The sequence below is a fragment of the Thermobia domestica genome, chromosome 2 (assembly GCF_964235325.1).
Source record: "Thermobia domestica chromosome 2, izTheDome1.hap1.1, whole genome shotgun sequence".
Lineage (NCBI taxonomy): Eukaryota > Metazoa > Arthropoda > Insecta > Zygentoma > Lepismatidae > Thermobia > Thermobia domestica.
In genome coordinates, this window is record NC_137455.1 from 220,331,956 (window position 1) to 220,351,994 (window position 20,039).

Genomic DNA, 20,039 nt, shown 5'->3' on the forward strand with positions numbered 1-20,039 from the left:
ATTTAAATTAAAAAACAACACCAGTCACATGTTTATTAAAATTTCTATGTAAGTAAAACGAATGATTTAATCTACATTCAATATATGCCCCCTTAATTTCGAATTTACTTCTTTTTGTTCGATCTTTTTGTTCAATTTCGATATTTTTGTTTAATTGAATGTAGAACTAAAAGTACAAAATATAACTTTAGTATTTACTCTTTGAAACATGGAAATCAGTCTTTCTAAAAGCATATTTCGAGTAAATATATTATACTTAACACATGAATACACTGAGTAAACTATGGTCGTATGGATTATAAACCTTAAATGCAAAACCACTTCAATTATTAAAAAAATGTTATTGTATGCGCAATAAAGAACACAAAACAATTGTAACCTTTGTAAAGTAACAGTAAAGCAAAGTAAGACACAACACAACGTAATGTGTAGGTACCAGATAGAACGTATATGTAATGTATACTTTGTCTGTTGGATGAAATTCTCATATAACTAGAAACACCTTAAAGAGTATATCTCAAGAATCTGCTACAATGATCTACATATGCAGCCGCAATTACTTCACTAACAGAAAGCACAAGCTTATGCATGAGAGAAAAATAAATTACCGGTAATTGATTGAAAAGTAGAGAAAAGTGAACGAAAATAAAGCATTTTATTCAAAGCAAAGAAGCATTATTGTAAGCAAAGAAATATTACACCACAGCTAGATCTTGCTACGAGAGAGAATAGCAAAGGAAAAAGGAGAAAGTTTATCGGAAGATATCAAGAGGAAGAAAGACCGGTGTAAAACAACGGGATCCTGCATAATTTATATTGCTATTTCAATTATAACGTGCAAGTTATTATGGGTGGAGAATAGCATCTTTGGGTGGATATTGAAACACCCCCACCTCCCTGAAAACTGGTACTTTCTGGAGAAAAACGGGTTACGGATTCGAGCTCAGGAGCTCGAAACCTATAGGAATCACCTATTTTCGTTCGTGGGAGCGAAACAAAGTTTCATTTTGCCGACCAGTGATTCTAATCCTCGATTGGAAAAGGTGGATAATTTGATACTAATTGACTATAAAGGTAAACACAAGAAAAGGGTTATGGGTAAAACACAAATTGTAATTAACATCCAAGATTACGAAATTACCATTCCTATTCTAGTTATCAATGAATTAAATGAAAATGTATTAATAGGATTAGTTTTCTTAACCCAATTACGTGGTGTTTTAGACTTTGAAAATAAAACATTTGCAATACGTACACTGGATGACAGAATTATCCAATAGTTAATCCCTGTTAGTGACAGCGTTGCTTGCCAGTGTCAAACGTTTATTAGTAATGCTTTAAGTATGAACTCAGATATTCAGAAGAAAACAAATGTCAAGGAAATTGAAAAGGAGCAATCTACGATAGGAAACAATGATTATTCGTTTCATAAGAGTGTGGATAACATTATAAATCACATACATATTACTGATAAAGATTTTATACTACAATTTAGAGATATTCTTTATAAACGTAAAAAGGTATTTTGGGTTAGACCTGGATGTTGCAAAGATTTTGTCTATAATATTGAAGTCGATACCAAAGATCCCATTGTAACGAAGACCTATATTGTGCCATATCGAGTAAGAGAAAATGTGATAGATAGATGAAATGCTGAGAGATTGTATAATTCGACCCTCTCAAAGTATCCATTTCAATCCTTTGCATGTGGTACTCAAAAAGGATGGCAAACATCTGAGAATAGTTTTGGTCTCCCATATAAATTGAATTTCCATATAAAATTACAGCAAATGAGATATCTACCTTTGGACGAAATTCTCAGCTCACTACAAGGAAACACAATATTTGGGAATCTGTATCTCGTAATGGCGTATAATCAGATCTTGTTGGAGAAGGTTCGAAACCATTCACTGCCTTTTTGTTCGAAAGTCAATTGTACAAGTATAATCGTGTTGTCTTCGGATTAATTAATGGTTGTGCTGCTTTGGCTTCATGTATAAATCAAGTGATAGGGCAGGATCTACGTAATAATGTTGTTTATTATGCCGACGACATTTTAATTATGGGGAAAACACCTAAGTATTATTTGGAAAGTTTGGACACTGTTTTGGAGCGATTAGAAAAGTCAGGTTTGACTATCAATATTGAAAAATCAAAGTTTTTCAGGGAATCAATCGAATTTCTAGGATATTCTATTGATGCAAACGAAATGTGTTTTTGTGATTCTAAAGTACAAGCTATCAAAGATTACCTGCTCCCACCAAAATAAAGGAAACACGACAAATTTTTGGTCTATTTAATTGGTTTAGAAGATCTGTCCCTCGGTATGCTGAAATTGTTGAACCCGTATCCTCAATAACCAAGAAGGGAGTACCGTGACACTGGGGTACTTTCCATCAATTAAATTTGTGCATTATGAAAAGTATCCATTTAAACCATCCTAGATATGATTGTCCATTTTTGTGCAATGTGATGGCTCATTATCTGGAATTTCTTGCATACTCTCGCATCCGAATCCTTCAATGAACCAGCTGTCATACGTTGTGTCAGCCGAACGTTAAAGAATGCTGAAAAGGGATATACGGCTACAGAAATTGAAATACTTGCTGTGCGTTTTTCATTGCGAAAATTTGCTCCATATCTTAGTGGATGACACTTTACTGTTATCACTGATCATAGTTCTTTAAGTCATCTTAAGGAAGTGCAAGGGTATAACAGTCATTAGAACGGTCCTTAGAACTAAAATCTTTTGATTTTGACGTTCAACATATAAAGGAGATTGATAACGTCCCTGTTGATACATTATCTAGATTGTTTTCGAATGATAATCATCAGGTATTATCTATAAATGTATTTAAAATCTTACAAGAGAAAATATCCAAAATTTCTCTGGAGAAGTTGCTAGAACATTAAAGAAACTATGAAGAATATGCAAAAATTATACGTCATTTAACATCTTGTTCTGGAAATTGTGACTGTCCTTGTACTTAGAATGCATTATATCGAATGGCTAATGGTGTGTTAGTAATCAAAGATTTTAAATATGAACATAGGAATAAAATTTGTGTTCCACCGATATTGGTGCCTCGCATCTGAAAGGTATACCAAGATGATTTTTTTTTGACATTTTGGATATTTGAAGGTGTATTCTTTAATTAGCAAATCTTTCTATTGGAAATTTCTTAGATCACAAATAAAAAATTGTATCAACGATTTTGAGGAATGTAGAAGACCAACATAATTATCAATCGCTGTATAAACCTATGATGCCAATATTGCCTGATTCCTCATTCCTTTATTTCTGTAAATTTGTATGGACCTCTTCCAAGAGCTCCTACAAGTGAAACTTTCCTTTTCACGGTCATGGATATTTTTACTAGATATTTAGTAGCATAACCTTTGCGTAAAGCGACTTCCTCAGCAATTGTTAATTGAATCTTAAATGTATATATACCACATTGTGGTCCTGTAGAACACATATTTTGTGACAATGGTGGAAAATTTCGAAGTAATTTGTCCATACGTGCAATGAACAACGCCAATATTAAGGTACATTTTGTTACTCCTTACCATCCCAGTAGATCTATTGTGGAAAACACACATAGAAACCTTGGTATGTTATTTAGGCATTATTGTCGTGGTAAGCACTCCGACTGTATTGAATATGTTACTGAAATTACTTACTTTTTGGATTATTCGGTGTCAGATACATTGGGTGTAGCACCCGCTAATATCCATAATGAAACCGATTTCATACAACCTATTGAGCAACATTTTGGTATTACACTAAATGATAATGCTCATATGAACTATTCACATCTTGTGAGTATGGTGCACTTTCGCAGGATGCAGAAATTTAAGACTCGCAACAAGAAAGTAGATGAACAACAATTAGGTAAAACTAAGATTCAACCTAACGATTTAGTCTTTATAAAATTGCATCCACAAAGTGATGTATCATTAAAAAGAATTTAAAAGTTTTGTGATTTATATGCTGGACCTTATCTTTGTAAAAAAAAAAAAAAAAAAAAAAAAAAAGTTAATCCTGAAGTTTTCGAACTAATGGACGTGAAGACTGGAAAAACTTTGGGTTTACGTAATATTGATGAACTTAAGCAATGGAGTCCTTCAAAGTATGCTAGAAGTAAATGGATGGAATTAGTAAAAACTTTTGTTCCATCTGAAATTGTGAATAAAGTTAACCTAAATGACTTATAAGAAGTGGCATTAATTTTCAAAATGGAAAATAAGGAATTTTAGAGATATATGTATATAATATGTTATGTTGCATTCTAATTTATGACTTTCAATGCAAAATAAATGAATTTATTGTACATGTAACATAAGCTAATTGTTATAATATATTCGATTAATTTTGTGCTTTGCTTTACCGTAAATGTTATGATTTCGTTTATCGTTTGATTTTTTTTAAATTTAAATTCTGTACATTCATGATTACGATAAGATCTTGTCTTTTGTTCAGAGTGTAATTTTAATTTTTGTTCATGTTTTATCTTAAGTCTTATTGTTATTTTAACAAAAGATACACTGACCAAAGCTTAAAACCCACTTTATTTTAAATTATAATTTGTAACTGTTTCGGATATCTAGCATATCCTTTTTCAGACACTATCGAAATTAATGAAAATACAGACATATATATAAATGTTGTTATAACAAAGTTTAAATTCTTTAACCGTCATATATATATAGTCATTGTCAGTGGCGTATTTACGATTTTCTTTCGGGGGGGGCTTTGCTAACTTTCGGGGAGGGCTTTGCCTGAAAATGTGAAAATTCTGCAAGATATTTCATATACTTTACTATAGTAAGTAAGATTTCGGGGGGGCTTAAGCCCGGAAGCCCCCCCCCTAAATACGCCACTGGTCATTGTTATAAAAAAATTTAAATATATATGAATTATTTAATAACTATACGATTTTTGTTACAGTTTCAAGGACCTAACGTCCTCTTCATCAGACATTGAGAAAAGACAGATGACAGCAAATCTTATATCTTCCTCAGCCGTTAGTTTAAATAAAAAGTTTAAATTATTTTAACAGACATATATATATATAGACATTGTTGTTCTTTTTTATTTTTATTTATTTTTTTTCTTTTCTTTTCTTATTTACTGAGGCCTTCAGCCAATCCTATAAGTCTTCGTGTTCACTTTCCAATTAATCACGTTCCTTCATTTTTGGTTCTTATAAGGGCCTTTTTCTAAAATTTTCTGTTTCTCTATGCTATTCAAACTTCCTTGCCATACTTCATTAATTGGTAAGCTCCCTGTCCAGTTCATCAGTTTATCTCTTCCTACCTTCTTTATCCAATCCGCTTCTTTCCACTTCCTTATTATCATTCTTTTCTCCATCTCCAATACTTCCGTCTTATCCCAATTAATTCCGTGATTCGTCTCCTTAACATGTTTGTATATGGCATTGGTATCTTTCTTCCTCCTAACATCATCTTCATGTTCTTTTATCCTTTCCTTCATTCTCTTTCCTGTCTCTCCTATATATGACATATCGCAGTCCTCACACCATACCCTGTAGATGACCCCTCTTCCTCTTCATTAATCTTTTTAGTTCCTTTTTTATTCTTCTTCTTTCTTGATCTTAATAAAGTTTCTCCACTCTTTCTATAATTTCTGACCCCTCCAATCCAATCAATCCAAAGCCATGAATAGTCTTACTTATTGTTATTGTTGAAAATATATCTACTCGATCCTATTTCGTTCAAAGAATAAAAATATGAATATCCTACATACATCTTTTTCAAAATCTTCTTCATTATGTCCAAATAAATAATTATTAACTTGTAACAAGTATTTAAGGGGCCCGAAAAGGACGTAAAATTAAATAACTTGTGACTGAAATTTCGAATGTGCCTTATGGTTGTTGAAATGTATAAATAAATGAAGTCGATGATAAAATTTTAAAATATATATAATAATAATAATGTTATAAAAATAAAAACATATGTATATTTATATGAATTGTAATTTTCATATATACGAGGTGCATTCGAAAACTTGAATGATTAATATATGTATTACTTAAAGGTCTAGGATCCTTTTCTTTTATCTGTAAATCCAATAAAAGAAAGTCCTATAGTTCGCGCGACATGATGCAACGATACCTTGTATTTTCAGTGTAATTTTAAATATCTTTTGTTATATTTTCGGGCAATGTATGATTTTAAAATATGCACTATCCAGTTTGAAGAAGAAGAAGAAAATACGGAAAAGTAAGAGAATCAATAATTGATTCTTATATGATGAATTTTGATGAGTTTTTATCTTTACGTTGTCATAACAACGTTTTGTAAATAAATTATATAATTCAGGAACTATCATATAAAAGTATGTACGCATTATCATAAAGGTGTGTATTTATGTTTAATAATTGTGCGCCACAATAAAGACAAGGAAAGCTAAATGCAATCTAGACAGTTTTAAATGATTTTAGTAATATAATCTAGATAAAATTATAACTGAGAACCTGGATACAACGAGTTACGTTATAACTCTCATATCCAAAATCACAAAATGAACTTGTTGTTTCAAATAACTCAATTTACAATCTTTATAGTGTGTTTCACTTAAAATAGGAATTATTATTATCATTACAATTATTATTCGATGAAATGCTCGTTCTTCGCACAGGGGGGATAAGTTTTAAGCATTTTTGGAAAGTAATGAAATTAGTAAAGTGGATAAATTACGTTAATCTCTATCAATATTAGTGAAATATATAAATAAGAAAGAGTAATGCAGCTGGCATTATCCATGTGAATATGAGTGCAATAAATAAAGAAGAAACAACGCCTTCGGCTTATCCCTGTCAATATGAAATAAATAAATAACGGAGAGCAACTCCCCTGTCAATTTCCAGATCCGCTGATGTGTCTCTTCTTCCAAAAGCTAAGAATTTGACACTACTATCGGTCATCTTCGATTAGTTTTATATATCACTTCCCCAAACACGAGTCTATTAACCACTTAAGGCGAGAATTTAGTTGAAACGTTATAAAGACTGTCATAAATCCGTTTAGTGAATCCACGAACTATAAAATCGACTATCGGCTATCGGCAATGTGTAAATGTTATTTTTCCACCTCCTCCCATGACGATAGAGCTAATGTAGGAGTTGAACAGTGTCAGGACTGTTACTATTCATCTCACCGCTCCGAAAGTTTCATGAAATATTTGACACTAGGATCTGTCGTTTTCGATTAGTTGTATGTCACCCTCTCCTGCCCCTCACCAATTCCCTTCAACGTAAAACATGTTTTTAAACAACTCTGGGGCACGTATCCATTTTTTCTATTTCCTAATAGAGAGTTTATACAACGAGTTACCTGCCTAACTCAATGTGACCAACATTTTTGTTAGATACTCAATTTTGTCATAACTTTTTACCCCTTTAATTTGAACCCTCCGAGCTGAGATTCGAATAAATGGCTTTGTTCGATTATACCTGTGAAGATCAATCGTTGTACAAATTTAGCTGGTCTAGGTTACGTTTTTCTATGCGAAAAACTAATGACAAACAAATACACAGAAAAACATATTTTATTCTATTATTATTAAAGATTATTATTATATTGAGAGTAATTTCCAGTGATGTCATTTCCAATACGTTTTTATGCAAGTTTATAAAAAGAAATCATAGATGTATTAAAGAAAATAAATATGTATTGTGTTGGTGCGAGTGCTTGTCAGATCGTGTATTTTCTCTAACTGGTCTGAGTATAAGAATTTAATGCGAAAGTATTAGCAACAAGAAATCTCGGTTGTAACATTTTAGTAATAGGATTAGAAATTAGGAGCGGTAACGGAATTTTAGATGCAGAACCAAATTTGACAAAGGTTAATCATATTTTTAATGATGGTCAACTAATGCGTGCTGACTTTTTAGGAAATCTTGGCATATTTTAGTAGCATAAGGGAGATCTTGCATTACTCTAAAGGGATGGGTCAGTTTTTGCACTGCAAAGTTAATTATTACAACCGCGATGTCATTTTCTTCCTGTGATTCTCCAATCACATCGCAAATAGTCCTTATACCTTTCAATATTCTAAAATTCCTGTTCAATATGTTGTTAGACATTTTTGAAATAGTGCTACCAGTATGTATTAGCAAATATATGGACCACTGTCAGTATAACCTTTAATGTATGGTAATCGATTTTTCAAAAAAAAAAAAAAAAAAAGTTACTGGATATTTTTCTCTTTCATAATATTCTTGCTCTTACTACGTATAAAAGCATTTTTTTTTAAATTATTGTTAATTTGCTGTTTTCGCACTAGTTATAGCATTGATAAAGACAGCCGAAATGTTGTGAGAGAGTATTTTCGTTTTGATCACGTGAGAAAATTCTTAAACGTTTGATTGGATTCAAGGATACATTGATAGTTGTCACATAATTTCTTTTGTGTGCGTAAAAGGATTTCTGCTTATTAATATGATTGGCTAAAATTCGTAACTGTTAAATAAATTAATTAGCTGTTTTCTGACGACAATGACGAGTTCTCAGTAGCACTAGGGGAAGAAAAAGCAAAAGGATTTTGATGACGCTGTCATACAATTCTGTTGGTGATAGACATATATAAATCGTGTTTGTATCGCACCAGAATACTTTATTGTTCTCTCTCTTTCGTTAACAAGAAGGTTCATATTTCCTTCCAAGGTCAATTGTCTTGCTAAAGACAAAATGGAAGGAACATTCTTTCTCGATATTGCAGTGTAGCACTGAGGTAATAAACCCTATACAATTAAAGAATCTGATAAAACACGAAACTGTTGGAACCGTACCGTAATATATCCTTCCATTTCTCGAAAATGTGTGCTAAAACTTACTCTCTCTACTGCTGAGCCCTTTTCCTCCTGAAATTATTTTTAATTTGAAGGATAGGGGTAGTATTTCTTTGAAAACATCTATAGCTTTATGTTTAATCCGCATGTAAAGTTGTATTCGGCAATAATTTTTGTAGCTCTAATAGAAATGATTCAGCCTCGTTCTCCAGACAGTATGAGTAAAGATGTCTTTTGGGTACATCATTTAACTTTAAATCGTGTATCATTTCATTATCTTCGAATATTGTGAAGAATTTGTTTACTTCTTCATGTAATCTACCATAATAAATTTGAGGCTTGTCTATTTGAGCTAACGAGAGTTAAAAAACATATTCCACGTAATTACCATTGTCTATAATATCTTTCAATCTCTAATGTCTCTAATAAGCAAATGTCCCACATCTGAATTGAACATTTAACATATTCGGAATAATTCGTGCTGCGATGTTTTGTTTCACATTCAAACGGGAAGAAACGTAAAACGTACTGACAAAATACATTGTTGTTCCGAACACAAGGAACCGCAGAGCTGGCGGTCCCTAATACTTCCGACTTACAGCTGAAATATTCCATATGTACTCTTATGAAGGATTCCTTTTACCTACTTTAGACTCACCTTAACATCAGACTATATCTGAGAATCCTGTTTGGAGCATGTCTGGGAATCACATTCTGTAGAGCAGGACACAAAATTTTAGCTCATCGGGTCGCCATTGGCGACTGGAAATTTAGATGTGGCGACCCGTTCAATAGGAACGCTTTCTACCTAAACTCACAGGGTTGCGCAGTTTCTCTTTCGCACAAAAGTAATTGTCACCGAGTAAGAGAAAACACGGAATGTGAAGTTTACAGACTCTTCACAACGTTGTAATTCGCCCCTTCTTTTACACTCTCAATCGAAATGGTTTGCCTCCTGGCACATCTACTTTTGAAATTCTTTGCCTTGATGTAATCTCATTCTTTGTCAAACCAAAGGCCTTGGGGGGGGGGGGAGTCTCATAATACGTACATGAGAGATATTGGCGAACATCATTTGTGGATTGCCAAGTGCGTCTAACTTTGAAATTTTGCGCTCTGCTGTAGAGGGATTCCTTGCACACGTTGGCGCAGTACACGTTGATGAAATATGAATTGTTTGCTTGTGTGCTTTCGATACCTTTACTCTTATATGTACTCCCGCTCTACGTTTTCTCGAATTCGCTAACAAACAACGCACTTTTTCCCGCAGGTTTATATGAACGTATATTTAGATATATATATGCACCGTAAACCGAATTATGTAAAACGCTTCTTAAATCTAACATATATATTCTACTAGTTATAATAATAGTAAAAATAATATACTCAATATTCTTAAGAAACCAAATATGAGAAAAGTGGAGTTTCCTTTCTTTCGGGACGGGGAATCAATTTTGCGAGGGATATGCTTTACTGTTCTTAATTTCAAGTTTGATAAGATTACTGAGTATGCAACGAGTTTAAAATCAAAATACTTTCAATTGAACAAATTTTTCATAAGTACGAGAGCAGGAAAAGGAATTGACTAAGATTATTTTGCTACGTACTTTAATAATGAGCTAGCTACCGTCACCATTGGCATGAAACTTCATTTCTCGAAGAAAGAAAAAAAGAGTATAATTTTGCAAACCTAACATAAACTAACGATATGAGATGGAAAATTATGAAAATTGTTTTTGGACGGGCTAATTTAACACTTAGCGGGAAAGGACATCGTACAAAAAACATTGCATTTCCTCGTCTGTCCGATTTGAGTGATTTTTGGATATCTTGTAGGTGAGGATCCCCCTGTCAATAGTTTATGTGGTGCCAACTGCCTATGACCAACCCTGTGACCTACATAGGCCATTAAAAGTCATCCCGTTACTTGGACTATCCTCATTTGCCAAAACCAAGTATAATATACAACTATTTTTTGTATGCCAATTTGAACCCCTTCTACCAACACCCGTTGTATGGCTTTTGATGACCTCTGGAGGGTACAGGGTTAGTCATAGGAAGTTGACCCCATATAAACAATTTCTCGGGAGGTCCTCAGCTACAACATATCCAAAAATATTCAATATCAAACAGACGAGGAAATGCAATGCTTTTGTAAGATGTTCTTTTACTTCTGAAACAAGACGCCTATTTATATGAAGCGAACGATTGTTTTAGCAAAACTAACGATAAACTAATGATATGAGATGGAAAATTATGAGAAGTGTTTATGGAGAAGTTAACTTCACATTTGGCGAGCAACTTTATTTCTCGAATGAAGAGTGTATTTTTGCGAAACAACGATAGTTTTAGGAAGACTAGCATAAACTAACAATATGGGGTGAGGAATGTTGAAACTTGTTTATGGGTGGGGCATACTTTTACGAAACTAACGATAGTTTTTAGTAAAACTAACGTGAACCAACGATAAACTGAAGACGTAGTTGCAAAACAAAGAAAATTCACCCGGTAGGTAGGATAACTTTACAAACATCAATAACACCATCTCAGGACTGTTATAGAATCACGTAAAGATATTCTGTCCTCAAAAGTTGTGGATGTCTGATTATAATGAATTTTAAAATAATAAACATGACATCCGATTTTTCGAGTCACATGCACTAATGAATTAAAAGGAAAGGATAGAACACTGCATCTGCGGTATTGAAATCTCCAATTTGATTAAAGGGGATAGGTTGCACTTTCAACATTATCGATAACGCAATGCAAATAGCAGTTGATTGTGTTTCAAGTGATTCCAACAGTTGTGTTGGGGAAAACCTAGTCTAACTTTTACGTATATAATATTCTTATTGGAAAATTGAAAGAATTTTGCGACTTTGTAGTTATTGAGAAGCAACTGATTTTAAGATACGGTGAAACAAGATGATTTTCTGTTATGTCAATAGTAGAGAGAGACTCAAAATTATTGTCTACAATGAAATCCTACTTTTTGACACAACAGAAGTGCCCTAAAGTAATACAAGTATTCTTTACAAATCTACTCTGAGTTTTGACTAGAAAATTTCTAAGGTTTTCATTCTATTGTGCTGAAAATTGAAGAAGAAAGCGTTTCAGTATTCGAAGTGTCAGAGTGACAACCTTCTGCAGAAATGCAAAGACAGAAGCAGGAACGTGTTTGTTCCTAACGAGGTTAAGATCTCCATTTAGAACATGAGAGTCTTGACTGAAAGACAGATATGATGACCAATTGCAACGACGAATACTTTTCTATTATTAATGGGATAGCCCTCAATGGTAGCCCTTCAGGCTACTCTAGTGGCTAGTACGTACGCTTCCAACGTACGCGGTCCCAGGTTCGATTCCCGGTGGGAGAGCCTTTGGAATTTTAACAGGATATGTATGTGTTGGTGTTCCTGTCGAAATAGGTAAAAGTTAAAGAAACCTTGTATACGAGGAAACGCGGGTGCTCAGATAACTGAGGAATGAACGGTTGATCATTTATATAAAAAATGATACATCATTCGCCTCTAGTGCATGGGGTCCTTGGTTCGATCCCAGCTCGCCTCAAGTGAACTTTTGGGTGGACCTTTGCGTGGGATTTTATACCGGTTCTCCCGTTTCCTCCTACCACCTTCATTCCACCATTTCATTTATTTCTCATCATCACCGTCTCCTTTAGCCTAGTCGGCATAACCGTGGGATATAAAACAAAGATTCCATTTCCTTTTTCATTATTTCCATTTCACTTTTTCGTTTTGAACAAAGACGTTCATGTCTTACGAGTAATTTCGCATAATGCCCGTCCTTTGTACGGGGAAACATGTTACGGAAAACACTTGAACTTCCCCTTTGAATAGAATTTTAATAAAATTGGGAACATTTTGTACCTCTTTTTTCCCTTAGGATGTCTTTTAATAAAAGTAACATGATAAAAACTCAGCTTGATGTTGGTACTACGTTTCAAAACTCATTTGAAACAGTTAAGCTATTTCTCTGTGGTGTAATAACAAACAACAAATAAATTTCAATAATTACAAAATTTACCCCCTTCGTCCTTGAAAGCAGGCTCGTTGGCATATCGGGCAATCGGGCAAATGCCCGATGCACCCCCATCAAAACTAAAAAAGAAAGACAAAGAGGAGAAAAAGAAAATGTGAAAGCACAGATGGCAAGATACCTCGCACATTCCCACCGGTCGTAGAGTCTGCTCAACTAACTTTGTGGTATCATCAAACCCGAAGGTTTTGTCGTCGCAGCAACATAAGACCACAATCTATCCCTGTCCTGGGCATCCACAATCCAGTTCTTAATATCAACACCAATTTCTTCCAGGTCCATCCTAACATTATCCATCCATTGTGACGTTACTTCCTACAGGTCTCTTACATCAGACTTGCCAAGAAGAAACATATAAACTCCTTTTTTTCTTTCCCACGCAGGCTAAATGATCTGCTTACCTGAGTCTCCTACCTGTAATTACTTTAATAATATGAGAAATATAGTATAGGGAGAGTGGGTATGGTTGTAACGTGGATATGGATGTAACATTGCAAATATCAGCTTAGAGTCCCCGTATAAAATTTCGAAACCCCGTCAAAAGAAAGTGCTCTATGTGACTAATTCGCCAACAAGATTGAATGGTATGGGGGGCGCGGTGGCTCAGTGGTAGAGCGTTCACCTCTGGTGCTTGGGGTCCCGGGTTCGATCCCAGCCCCCGCGAAGTGAACTTTGTGGTGGACAAACACCGTGCTCGTGGGTTTTCTCGGGGTTCTCCCGTTTCCTCCCACTTTCTTCATTCCACCATTTCACTCATCTCTCATCATCACCGTCTCCTTTAGCCTAACTGGCATAACCGTGGGACGTAAAACTCAAAGATTTTCATTTCAAGATTGAATGGTGTAGGACTCACAGTACGCCTGAACAAGAAACAGAAAACCTTTTTGAAGGCAAGCGAGTAATTGTTTTTTTTTAGTATAAATACTTGTAGATCTGAAATTACTTCTAACTTTTTCCAGTGGATGTATTGAGTTTATAATAGGTTCCATGTATTTACTTTGATTTTGAGTATTTATTAAAATCAAGGAATACCCATTATACTGGAAGGGGGAAAAGAGCAAAGGACAGTAGTGAGATAGTTGTAACATGCTTGGTTTGCTTTATCATTATACTTGTTTTGTAGTTAGCCTATATTAACAGCTGTGAGCAATTTCGTGTTGCCTTCGTTTTGTTTTTCTCAGGTTAGTCCTCAGTATGTAAGAGTTATTAGGTTTCTTAAAATAGTGATGCCTTAAAGAATTAGACATTGGAAACTATGTAATGAAAATAGAAAGAGATTTAAAAAAAACTCACCTTGTCTACTTTTTGATAACTACATCCTTTTACATTTCCATCACACAAATTTAATAGTTTGCATCTATTTCTTTTTTTTTTTTTATTTAAGTTTGTACTGCACTATGTGCCTTGTGTTTGCTTCTTGTAAAACTACTTTTTCTTCAAAGACTGGTTGTAATTCATAGAGGGACATATATGAGAGGGTCCAAGAACTTGAATCTTGTCAAATGCATAAGTCTTCTTCATTTGGATATCTAGCGAAATGTTCTGGTAAGGACATTTCACCTCTTTCATTTGGTCCTCAACAAGATACAAGAAATAGAGAATTCGTAAACATGCTGTTGTATGTACTGCAAAGACAATAAAATTAATTGGCATGCAGGGTATAGCGTTTCGTGGTGATAAACATGAAGCAGCACATGATATCAGTGATGAAACTGTGAATCACAGTAACTTCGAGATTATTAAACTGCCTGAGTAAGACAGATCCAACATTAAAGCAGTATCCTGATACAAATATAAAAAAGAGCCGAAAAAAAAAACGTGAAAATCAACAAACAGCTAGAATCAAAGGCCGCGGGTCTTTGTTGACCCTTTTGAATCCAACAACAAGTAGGAAGATCATGTACCATGAATTGGGAAACGTTCTTTCCGCAAATGGAATTGACATTTCTCTATACATTGATGACTCCGGGATGGGACAAGTAACATGCAATGACGATACAAGGGTGTTATAGCTTTTTGAAGAAAGAAAATATAAATCATATTCACGCATGGTGCAGTTTTCATGTGTTAAATCTGTTTGTTTGTGATGTTACTTCTTCAGTGGTGCCAGCAGTTACTTTATTTCGGACGTTGAAGTTATATTCTTCTTTTTCCCCCCTTGATTTATATAAAAGACTTGATGAATGGAAAGTTGCTTTGGAGCATCAGTTCGGAAGCACGAAGTTAATACGCCCTACTGCAATCGGTGATACAAGGTTTCTCAGTAAACAAAAGTCTTTGGAAACTTCACTGAATGAACTGATGAAGTAGATGTTAATGTTAGAAAACAATCGGCCGAAAAATGTATCTTCGTAGAACTTATCATGGTTCTTGATACGATCAACTACTCATCGCACTTCAACGCCGTTACTAGATTCGGTGTTGCGAGTATTTTGAAGTATTTCGTTAGTTAAGAGAATGTTACAGAGTTCATTAATCTGCGGGTGTTTTTTATGATGCCAAACGCGTCAACTTGATTGTAAAGTCAGAATTTGCATTACATCAAAGTCTGGAATGATAACTCTGTCACACAGAAATTGAGAGTCTGGCAGAGACGTCACAACGGTTTTTAGTGTGTCAACCAATTTTACTGAATCTGTTAAAAAGTGGTTAGAGGTACTTAATTCCAGTGTGAAAATAAACGGTTCATTCACAGAGAAACAAATTTCAATGGCAAAAATTTTACCTGGCGAAAAGGAAAGAGACAAATCTACACAATTCGGAACTACAGCAGATCGCTTCAGAGTAAACGTGTTCAACACAATCATGGATAATACCAGTACGAATGTTGAGACCCGTTTGGAAACACACAAAGAACTTTATGGTGACTTGTCCTGTTTAGATTCAGTCAATTTTGAAGACTTTTCTAAGTTACTACCAAATGGAGCACCGTATAAAGTCACTGAACTTTCCCAAACGGATATCGCTACAGTGAGAGAGCAACTCTTCAAGTTTTCTAATCAGTGGAAACACTTAAGTGCAAGTCTGTTGGACGACGTAACTTACGCATATAAAGACAATCAAGCGATCCAAGAATATGATGACTACGATGAAGTTGATGTTCTCTTTTAGGTAGATTCTGAGGTACCAGTTCCGAACAAGAGAAAGTTCAAAGCGATCAAACATATGACAAGAAGAAATTCTCTACCAAATGTGTTTATCGTGCTTTTGTTGTCCTCTTAAAGTACAGCCTGTTTGAATCACAATTTGGCATTTTGCTCTGAGTGTACAAATTCATTTTAACCATTCTACTTACACAGGTTTGTTTCGAAAGGCCACTTTTGAAACTAAAATTAATAAAGAACCGTTTGAGAAGTTCATTGACTCAGGCCCGTTTGGATACGTTGTTAGTAAAATTGAACCAGAAAAAGGATAGACTATTTGTGTTCTACAGTAAAGAGATTGCTAGATATCTTAATCCCTGACTATTTAATTTCTTAAGAAGGAATATATTTAGAAGCCTGCTGTCTTTTTGCTTGTCATTTTGTATTCTACCAGGTGATTACAAATGTAGAAATATATCAGTTTTGTACTTTATTTTAGTTATCTAGTATGTTTAAAATAAAGCATACAAAAATATCTGTTCTGTATAAGTTTGTAGAAACTATCATTTTTGCCATACTATACTCTGTAAGTATGAAAATATTCATAAGTTTTCCTGAATTCATACATTGTTTGTTAAAAGTTTGTAATGTATGTAATATGTATTTGGTTTTTGAAATTCATAATAAACATTTTTTGAATTTGATCATTTTTTAAAAGAATAGTAAAGTAGAGGATAGTGAAAGTTAGCTGAAGTTAGACAATGCTCTCGAAACATTTGTTACTGACGAAAATTATGTATTTTTAAATATTTCTGACGGTACGCTCCCTTCAATGCAATTTGTCTTATTACAATTTTCGTGCCAGTACGGGCCTCCTTGAAAGTTTAATTTTCGAGAACTTCTGAACAATATCCACCTATCGTTCTATTCGACTAAACTTGTACATAAATATCACCGGGAGTGCTACCAATTAGCTTAGCTTCTCTGAAGACTAAGGACTTGACAGTAGTCACGGTCATTCTGGAAATTTTATTTTTCACTCTATCCCTTATTGTCGACGTGGGCTGAAATTGGACTTAAACGCAATCAACAGTGTCACTATTCTTCTCAGCAACTATGTATTTCTACACTAATATCGGTTATTTTAGATTATTTTAACCTTTCATCCTCTTCTTACATCACTCATACGGGTGCTAGGGTTGGCATACCACCATAGTACTGCTTTAGATTGTTAAATAATAAAGGGGGCGCGGTGGCTCAGTGGTAGAGCGTTCACCTCCGGTGCTCGGGGTCCCTGGTTCGATCCCAGCTCGCACCGTGTGGACTTTGTGGTGGACAAACACCGTGCTCGTGGGTTTTCTCGGGGTTCTCCCGTTTCCTCCCACTTTCTTCATTCCACCATTTCACTCATCTCTCATTATCACCGTCTCCTTTAGCCTAACCGGCATAACCGTGGGACGTAAAACTTAAAGATTTCATTTCATGTTAAATAATAAAATAAGCTGTATGCATCTGGCTGCTCATTACATGTGAATGTGTCAGAGATGTCAAAAAATCAGATGCATATTGGACATAAACATGAACCACACACATAATTTCTTATTCTTATGGCACTCAGTAGTCTTTTACAAGGGACAAAATGACACATGAACGTGTATTTCTATAACTAGCGCGTTCTTGGATTTTGGAACATGCATATCTAAATCATAGATTTTCGAATATGTATTTAAAGATATAAACATATAAAACTATTTAAAAGAACAACATAAAAAAGCCTAATCCTAACACGCATACACACACAGTCTGTTGTAGCGGCATGGTTCGTAGAATTAACAAGATACTTCTGCGCCTTGAAGCTGAGACAACATATTAATACAGTAACAATTTCATGTTCCTAGCATAATTACACAGATACAGATACCAAGAGGGTTGCTAAATCAGTCGAATACAAACCTAATCCATTTTGTATATATATATATATATATATGTTAAACTAAATCTAACAATATCACATCTATTATCCAGTGTTGCAAACTGAGGATAATAGAGTATCATGAAAATCAATCGCATTTGATTTTTATCAAAACACTTTATTGAAATTTTACCCTGTCAAAGAAGTAAACATTTCAGTTACTTGTAACTTACTTACAACTCGTCCAGGATAGTCGTGTGGTAAATGTAGTTTTGGATACTAAGGTAATTTGACTTTGTATTGCTTCCTCCGTCTCATTTGCGTTATTACTCGTGTAGAAGCCTCGATATATATATATATATATATATATATATATATATATATATATATATATATATATATATATATATATATATATATGCTGTAGCGCTCTTAGTTTGAAATACTAAATAAGAAGTGTGTTATTGCAGATTTTCGTGTCACATGTATGTAATATCCTGACGAAGTATTATTTAAAATAAACATATAATTTTATGTTGGCTTGACAACCCTGTTAATCTGTTGGTATTGCAGAGTATGTAACAATGTCCCTCTGTCGATACTTGCATGTCGATGTTCAGCTTTTTCTATTTATTAGCTTGGGGGCGCGGTGGCTCAGTGGTAGAGCGTTCACCTCTGGTGCTTGTGGTCTCGGGTTCGATCCCAGCCCCCGCCAAGTGAACTTTGTGGTGGACAAACACCGTGCTCGTGGGTTTTCTCGGGGTTCTCCCGTTTCCTCCCACTTTCTTCATTCCACCATTTCACTCATCTCTCATAATCACCGTCTCCTTTAGCCTAACCGGCATAACCGTGGGACGTAAAACTTAAAGATTTCATTTCATTTCTATTTATTAGCTTAAAAGTTATAAGGACATACGAAGATAAATGGTCCACAATGTATATATAGCGTCAGAAGAATAGGTCAGATTTCATCCTTAATATCGTAGCAATAACCTGGTTTCAATATGTATCTTTTCCGGTTGTTACAATATTATATCCCCATAATTTGGAGCAGAATGTCAAACGAAACTCACGTGGTTTTAGCTTAAATAAGTATACCATTTGTGAAGTCTTAAAACTCCTATTAGTGCAAGACGTAATATTTCGTAGCTCTCTTTGTGAGTTTTGTAATTATCTGTCTTGTAGCGTGCTGACAAACTAATAAACAGTTTTTCTTACTTTATTAACACAACTTAATTCCACATATAAAACAACGTACGTTAGACATGGGAACTATGGGGAACCAATATTGAAAGGGGAAATATTAGATTGATTAGGACAGTGATTAACCCATTCTTGGGAAGCCGAATCTATATAGAAAACATGTCTTGCTATATGTCACCGTTCCTCTCGGACAGATATACGGTATAACAGACATGGTCTTTCTAAAAGAAAATATCCGTACTCACACATAGCACATTTTCTAAGTCTTACACATTAAAAAAGTATTTCTCAAAATGTAAAAATAAATCAACTGTTTAGTCATTAGCCCATCAGCAGATGCGGATCTAGAAGATAAAAAGTGGGGGTCAACCAGAATCCAAACTATGATAGGTATATCATGAGTTTACTAGCTTCAATTAATTTTGTTTCTCAAAACACTGGGGGGAATAGGTCCCCCTGACCCGAGCTAGATCCGCCTCTACCCACTTGTTTCTTAATCTGAAGTTATAGGACAAATTGTCTTATTTTGGTTGCATTAAAATTTCTCTTTGAACTTTATTGTGAAGAAACTTGAAAACTTTGCAGATGACCACTGTATTTGATTCAAAATGTTTAATTTATTAAAAATCGTTAACTGATATCATTTCGTTTATTTAAAATAAAAATATTATTACAGTATGTGCGGTATCTACGTTTACTACACATTATGGGTCGAGATATCAGTATTAGGGCAGATTGCGTTACAAATTTTGAGAGAGAGCCGTCTAAGTTTGTCATGCATTTTACCTTCTAAACGAGATCTACGTGAGATTTTCGTTCCTCATACTAAACTTTTCGTGCTCCTTGTCGCCAGTATCGATCCCTTGCTCCGTTGCGCCTATAAAGGAAGACTCGAATCGTTTGTTTGTTGGAACTGCTTGTTCCTCGCTCACTCTGCATGCCATACCTGTGCAAAGACACGAA